The following is an 8,727-nucleotide window of genomic DNA, read 5'->3' on the forward strand; positions in this document are numbered from 1 at the left end:
TGGCCTAGCTAGATCTATGTATGTTCGTGGTGTTGCATATGTTTGTGGTGTTGCATATGTGTTTGTGTTTGGAGGTGTACCGGTATTTGAAATGCGATAGTTGCCAATATTTTGCCGGAATGTTGATTCATTTCCGTTTCGGCGAGAATTTTGGCATTAAGCATTCTTTTTGGTCCTATTTTTAGGGAAAGTCATGCCAAATTTTTTCTTGGTTCTAAAATATCGTTTTGCTCTACCCCGCAGGCGAACATGGTCCGCACGATGACCGAAGGCATCGTGAATAGGTTTTTGAGGTCCGTGAAGGCCGAGATGCTTCAAAAGAACGAGACGGAGATAAGATGTCCGTGTCGAAGATGCAAGCTGAAGAGCCTTATTGCGGACCCGGAATCCGGGCAGGTGCGGGACCACCTGCTCTTGCGTGGTTTCATGGATGGCTATCGGTGGCAAGGTGATGAAGATGACTACGAAGTCGTCCATGGGGGCCGGGCAAGAAATGAGGAAGGGCAGCAAGACAACCACCGCGGCTCGGGCGGGCGAGAAGACGAAGAATCCCCAGGAGATGATCACGACGGTGATGCTGTACACAGTCATCATGTAGAAGATGCAGGACATGATGATGAGGAAGATGCCGGAGCAGACGACGGGCATGATCATGAAGATGATGATGCCGGCGGAGCAGACGACGCTGGACCATCGATGGGCTTGGTGCAGGACCCTCATATTCAAGAGCTGCTTCTCAAGCAGACAGATAACGCAAGAGCTGCCGCCCGAGAGAAAGCCAAGATGGATCAACTTGATTTAGACGCGGTTACTCCATTGTATGAAGGATGCAGGCCCGAGGATACCCTCCTAAAAGTAACGCTCATGGCTCTGGAGATGAAGGTAAAACACAAAATGACCGACGCATGCTTCGACGAGAACATGTCATTCTGGCACGAACGTCTTCCCAAGGGGAACAAGTGCCCGACCAGTTTGGAGGAGGCGAAGAAAATCGTGTGTCCTTTGGATTTACCGCACGTGAAATACCATGTGTGCATGAACAATTGCATCATTTATCGGGACGAGCACGCGGAGTCTACCATATGTTCGGTGTGCGGCGTCACTCGATACAAGAAGAGAAAGAAAGCTCCTTGAAAAGTGGTGTGGTACTTTCCGATCACTCCTCGTCTGCAGCGGTATTTCGCGGACCCTAAGGTAGCAAAGCTCCTGCGTTGGCACGCGGATAGGGAGGAGAAGAAGCGAGAAGATGACGCAAATGATCCAGAGATAGATAAAAAGACAAGATGTTGAGTCACCCTAAGGATGCGAGCCAGTGACAAGCGTTGAACTTCGAAGACCCAGAATTTGGGAACGATCCAAGGAACATCGTGCTGGGCACGAGCACCGATGGAGTCAATCCGTTTGGCAGCCAGAGAAGCACACATAGCACCTGGCCTGTGTTTGTGCGGATGTACAACCTTCCCCCCTGGTTGTGCATGAAGAGGAAGTACATTCACATGAGTATGCTAATTGAAGAACCGAAACAACCAGGGAACGACATCAATCTGTATCTGGGGCTGCTGAAAGAGGAGCTTGACACGCTGTGGAAAACGCCAGCCAATACGTGGGACGCCGCAGAGAAAGAATATTTCCCTATGAGAGCCGCGCTGCTCACGACGATGCACGACTATCTCGGTTACGGATATGTCGCAGGGCAGGTGGTCCACGGATTTTCTGGATGCGTCAGGTGCATGGATGACACAACGTATCGCCAGCTAGATAGAGATCCCGGGTCTTCGAAAACCGCGTTCATGGGACATCGAAGGTGGCTTCGCGACGATGACCCGTGGAGAAAACGCAAGGATCTATTCGATGGTGAAACCGAACCCCGAGGACGCCCGCGTACGAGGAGCGGCGAGGAAATAGACGAGCTGTTGAAAAATTGGAAAGACTGCCCACTGCCGGGAAAGAAGAAAAAGGCGCCAGAGCCGGGAAAGAAGCGAAAGGCGCCAGAGCCGCTGCTGAAGGTATGGAAAACGAGGTCTGTTTTCTGGGACTTGCCGTACTGGAAGATCCACCGTGTGCCTCACAGCCTTGATGTCATGCATATCACGAAGAACGTGTGCGAGAGTCTGCTTGGTACCCTACTCAACATGCCAGAGAGGACCAAAGATGGGCCAAAAGCAAGGGCAGACTTGAAATCAATGGGCATCAGGCAGGAGCTTCACGCTATATATGATGATGATGATGATGAGGCGAAGCAGGACACGGAAAGTCGTCGCAAAGGCAAAAAGGCCAAGAAGACCGGAAATGACTACCCTCCCGCGTGCTTCACTCTAAGTCAGGAGGAGATCGAGCAGTTTTTCACCTGCCTCGTAGGAGTAAAACTTCTTTACGGTTACGCGGGGAAGATAAGCAGATACCTAGACCCAGCGAAGCTGAAGTTCAGCGGGATAAAGTCTCACGACTGTCACGTGCTGATGACGCAGATACTTCCAGTTGCAATCCGTGGGATCATGGACGCGCACGTCCGTGAAACCCTATTTGGCCTATGCAACTTTTTCGACATCATCTCTTGGAAGTCTGTTGGCGTGAGGCAACTCAGAAGGCTACAGGAAGAGATCGTGGTGATACTATGCGAGCTTGAGATGTACTTCCCGCCCGCATTCTTCGACGTTATGGTGCATCTGCTGGTCCATATCGTGGACGATATCATCCAACTCGGGCCGACGTTCCTGCACAGCATGATGCCGTTCGAAAGGATGAATGGTGTCATCAAAGGATACGTTCGCAACATGTCACGTCCAGAGGGAAGCATAGCCAGGGGCTTTCTGACCGAAGAGTGCATCTCCTACTGCACGAATTATTTAGGCATCGAGAACCCCGTTGGTCTGCCCGTCAACAGGCACCTCGGCAGGCTCGCTGGATGGGGTCACCGTGAGGGTCGCCGCGAAATGCATGTCGACTTCGAGGGTCGACTCGCCGACTTTGAAAGAGCAAACCTAGTCGCGCTACAACACATAGACGTGGTCGATCCTTGGGTGGTAGAGAACAAAACCTTTATTAAGAAGACGTACAATGACCGAGGCCAACAGAGGACGGACGGAGATATACTCAAAGAGCACAACTCATGTTTCACGCGTTGGTTCAAGCAGAAGCTTCTGTCGTACCCTTTATATGAGGATTCTTCCGCGGAAGAACAACTCATATTCGCCTTGTCACAGGGCGCCGAGCACAACCTGATGACCTATGAGGCGTACGATATCAACGGCTACACATTCTACACCGAGGCCAAGGACATGAAGAGCGATGGTTATCAGAACTCCGGGGTAACGATGGAATCCTACACCGGTAACGACAAGGACAGATACTACGGAAGGATCGAGGAGATCTGGGAGCTGAGCTACGCTGGAGAGAAGGTCCCGATGTTCCGTGTCAGATGGGCCAAGAGCGTCCTAAAAGAAGGCCGGTATTTCACCACCATGGTTATACCCGAAGCCAAATCCAAGACCGCGGGCGCAAACGTCACCGCGAAAAATGAGCCATGGGTACTGGCTTCCCAAGTGGACCAATGCTTCTTCATTACCGACCCGTCAAAGCCCAGTCGTGTTGTCGTGAGGAGAGGCAAAAGGAAGATCATCGGAATGGATGGAGTAGCCAATGAGCAAGACTTCGACAAGTACGGCGACCCGAGGATCGAACATGACGACGATGATGAAGTAGCAGCATACACCACAAGAAGAAGCAGGACCACCCTACCTAAAGGACGTTCGTTCCACAGAAGAACTCCATTTGCGAAAAAGAAGGGCAAGAAGATTGTGAACAAATAGCTAGCTAAGATCGATTGTATTTAAATCGTAGCCTTCATTTCTCGATTGTATTTCATGGGCACCTTTTGAACTATCATGAATATTTTTAAATTTCATGGACACTCGATCTCGATCCCCCTCCATCTCGATCGCTATCCCACCTCGCCAGATCCGGTCCCCCTCGCCGCCGAGCACCCCCCGGTCCACCGGCCGCCGCCGACCCCCGCACCCTCGATTCCCCTACTCAACCGCCGCCCCGACCCCCCGCACCCCTCCCCTGCTCAACCGCCGCCGCCGACCCCCCGCACCCCGCGCACCCTCCCCCGCTCCACCGGCATTACTATTTGATGATATTTTTTAAAAAATATTACTTTCTTATAAAAAAATATTACTGTTATGATTTAAACAAGTTTGAACATATTTAAACACAAATAAGTATCAAACAGCATTTTAAATGCATAAAAAAAATTTATGGAGCCTGGGAATCGAACCCAGGACCTCCTGGTGTGAGAACTGGCTGCTGACCAGTCGAGCTAGTAGAGGGAACTTGGTGTGGATCAGGTCAGGTGGAAGATAACCTGTTGGCTCGAGCAGAAATCAAAAAAATACTAATGGCGCACCACGGTGAGGTGCGCCATTAGTATGGATGTACTTATGGCGCACCGAGGGGTGGTGCGCCATTAGTATTGTGCCATTGCTATAAGAAAAAAAAACTACTAATGGCGCACCACGAGGTGGTGCGCCATTGCTATAGGATACCCCTTCGCCCGATCCCCCCTTCCCTCTCCCCCTCGCCAGTTCCCTCTCCCTCGATCCACCGCGCCGCTCCTTCCCTCGTCCCTCCCTCCACCGCGCCGCCACTGCCCCAAACCACTACGCCGCAGCCGCCCACGCGCCCCCGCCGCCTCCCTCTCCCCTTCCTCCCCCTTGAGCCCGCGACCTCCTCGGACGGACAGCGGCGCGAGCCTCCCCGCGCTCCTCGACGGACAGGCTCCTCGACGGACGGACGGACGGCGGCTAGCCTCGTCGGACGCGCTCCTCGACGGCGGCGCGAGCCTCCCCGCGCGGCTGCTGCTCATCGACGACGGTTAGTCTATGTCCCTCCCTCCCTCTCTCTCCCACTCATCCCCATGCCCCCACGGGGCGGTGACCTAGGGTTAGGAGCAGGAGCTCGCCACCGCCGCCTCGTCGTGCCGCTGCTACTGCTTCTTGATCGGTTTTATTAGTTGGGGAAAGCGCATTAGGTTCTTATTAGTTCTCCGTTTCTTCTTGGGTGGTCTCGAAGTGATTTCAGCGAGGTAATTTAGTTCCCGATCCTCGGGTCGGTGCCTCTTGGTGGTTCCTTGGCCCTTTGCAACCAATGTGGTTGGGGAGATTAGGCTCTGACATTGTAGGTGGTGTTCATTACGACCAACGGCACCACACCATGTGTGTTCTTTGGTCCTTGAACCAGTACATAGTTTCACCGGCATTAATGCCTTTAATTGAACTAATTTGTGAATGCTGAGTTTCCCTTGACTTGTCAAGTTGGGACAGTTTGAGATTCAAAGGTTTCAGTGAGTAGACTGGATATTTTGTGTGTAGTAATGTTTTGGTGCTTATTGCTTTGGATACTTTTTGTGTATGCTTTGCTGATACTTGTCTTAGGAAAGCTGACACTGCTTTATCTAATTAAGTTCTTCGTGTCTTCCTTTTAATCTTAGAATGGCACAGTCATATGTGTTTGTCAGTTAAATTCAGTCACCATTCTAAATTTTGACAGTACTCTAGACCTGCTTGTAAATTATTCCAGTTTGAAACTGAGATCTGCATGTACACCATCGAGTAAAGCTATTTCAGACACAATAAAGTTGCAAAATTCAGATACTTCATAGACATGTGTGTGTTGCTTTTGTTTCTGCTAAACTGTCTATGGTAGATAAACTGAGCGTTGTGGCCATGCTTGATGCAGGAGCTCAAGAACCTGCAGCCGCAGCTCTAATCCGCCTCCGAGTACTGCGAGAAGTCCTACCTCAGCACCCACCAGAAGTAGATGTGAGTAGCCACCTCAGCTGTTCCTCCTCTCCTCCATTAGAACAGTTGATCAGTGTAAAGTAGTCTGAGTTAGAGAAATATTGATCAGTGTTATGAGTGTTAGCCAAAAAGCTCTGTCAGTAGCTAACTGCCTCATGTTCTGCTCTGTGAACTGCTATGTGGTCCTGCTCATGGATGATGGTAGGAATTTATGCAAATATTCAGAGACACAAAATATTGAAGTTGCTGTAACTGATTACTTTCCCAAGTGAGAAAAATACATTCTATTCTACCTATTTCAAACTCAGTGATTGCTGCAGCCAAGAAATGCCTAGCCAATGTTAAATGGTCCTATAAATGACAGTACCCTAACAACTATTCTGCTCATGATCTTATTTTTATTTCTTTGATGAAAGTTGGTTCTTTTCTTCCCAAGTTCACAAAAAATCTTTTACATTTCTAGTGGTTGCCAAAAGCATAATATGACCAGGACAAACATAAACTTTGAGGCTGAAAGGAAATCAAGTAATGAACCACATAGGAATAGAAGGTAAACAAACTATGCTAGTTGAGAATGTACCTCAGGAGTCGATCAGAAGTGCGACGTCTCAATATTTCCTGAAAACCCATATTGGCAAGGATAATTTGCTTTTATTACCTTATTTACACCAAGTTTTAGTTAAGCAATGATACTTGAATAATTTTGTGCTATTTCTGTTATGGTTTTGTGGACAGTATTTGACCTTATGGTAACTAGTTGGGGTCAGGTTTTGGGGTTTTGATTATTGGTATGAAGTACTGACAGAGGATCTTATTCACACCAAGTTTTAGTTAAACACTGGTACTTGAATGATTTTGTGCTACTTCTGTTGACAGAGAATGGCATGTTAATACCATATAGGTACCCAAATAATGTTGCTATGATGTATTGGGGGAGAAATGGTCCAGTATTGCTTGTAGTGGTTTGTCCAAAATGTTGAATGATACTGCTTGGAGATGCATATATTGTTTCACCTCTTCACATGCCAATGTATTTTCCATGTTGTGATGGAGGCCTTTTTTGCCTTGTCCACCCGAGAGGCCCTTGAGTTTGCTGGAATGTCGATTAACTTCCGTTCCGGCAAATTCGGGTACTCCATATGTCCTATTTTCAGCAAAGGTCATGCTGAAATTTTCCATGAATTTTAGCATGACTTTGCTAAAAATAGGACATATGGGGTACTTGTGACTAATGCATGGGCCGGGGTATCTTAGTAGTTAATTAAGTAGGATCAAGTGCCCCGGCGTACTTGTGACTAATGCATGGCTTTTAGGGTGCCTCGGTGTCGATAAAAACCAAAATGATGAAAGCTTAGGCTTTTAGGGTGCCTCGGCGTCGAAAAACCCTCAATGATAAAAGCTTAGCTTTTAGGATGCCTCGGTGTCGACAAACCCTAAATGATGAGACCATGATCTTGTTCCTTGACAATAACCAACTTTTTGACCAAACTTTGTTCCTATTTAGAGAGAAACATGGCCAACAATGATGAGGCCGGGGGTTCGGGGGTCAAGGCATTCTGGGAGCTGTCCCAGGAGATGGAGGAACAACCTCACTTGTATGAGGATGCCGCCTTCCCCACCGATCCTGAGACCACCGATGGTACCGCCGAGGATGACCCCACTGATGCCACCACTGATGGTGCCGCCGAGGATGCCACCACTGATGATGGCGGCGCACGCACAGATGGCAGCCAACCGAAGAGGCAACGGAAGGACCGGCGCCTGACCGTGCTCCGCACCCTCAAGGAGGACGTTACTGAAGTGGACTCCGACGGGAATCCAACGGCGCCCGAACGAATAGTCAAGGGGTACTCGCTTCAGCTCGGGTGCATTCTCCGGAGCACCGTCTCGATCAACACCGAGAACCTGAGGCATCCTGACCGAGGGAATTTGCGCAACCTCCTCTTCACGAAGATGCACGAACGATACAAGTTCCCCGCTGAATTTGAAAACACAAGCCTCAAAGGGAATAAAGTGAACAATGCTGCCCTCACGAAGATGAGCAAGGCCCTGTCTACTTGGAAAAGCAATGTGAAGAGAATGATCGAGAAAGGTGAGAGTTATGAGAAGATCAAGGAGAAAAATCCTTCGATCACCGAAGATGACTACAACGACTTCAAGATCAATTGCTCGAGCACCGCAAACTCCGAATCAAGTAAGTGGGGGAAAGAAATGCGGGAGCTGAACTTAGGGGAACACACACTCGGTCCTGGCAGTTACAGAGTGGCGGAGCCTATATGGGACAAGGAGGAGGCGGACCGTGCCAAGCAAGACCTACCGCCCCTCTTCGATAAATATGGTGACAAGCAGACCAGGAACTTTGTCAGGGCCCGGTACAAGAAGGACCCGAAAACAAAGGAGCTTACCACGGATCCGAAGACCAGGGCGCTTGAGCTTGTTCTGGTAAGGAATACACCCCCGTGTAATTAGCTCCATATGGTTGCATTCTAATTAATGAAGCCAAATTTCTAAATGGTTCACATTCCTTCCGCAGGCGACTGAAAGCAGTAGCGCGGGGTCGACTAAGAGCAACCCTTGGGACACCACTCTAAATAGGGCGTTGAATGTAATGAAGAAGAAGGATAAGCTCAGTAAGCCGATGTCAGCTGGTCGTGTGGCCGGCAAAGGCTTGTCGACAAAATGGTCGTCATACTATAACACTGGTGGGAGAAAGGAGAAAAAGACCAGCTCGGAAAGCCAGGCGCGCGAGGTTCAAGAACTCAGGGCACAGGTGGCGCGGATTCCGGAGATTGTCCAAGAGCAAGTGGAACAACAACTCGGAAGGACGATCACCGCCATTGTGCCTACCTTAATCCAGGGGATTAGTGCGTGGATTGCGGGCGGCCAACAGGGGCCGCCCCCGATTCCTAGCTTCACGGCCAGCAAC

This window comes from Triticum urartu, chromosome 5 (genome assembly GCF_003073215.2).
Source record: "Triticum urartu cultivar G1812 chromosome 5, Tu2.1, whole genome shotgun sequence".
Lineage (NCBI taxonomy): Eukaryota > Viridiplantae > Streptophyta > Magnoliopsida > Poales > Poaceae > Triticum > Triticum urartu.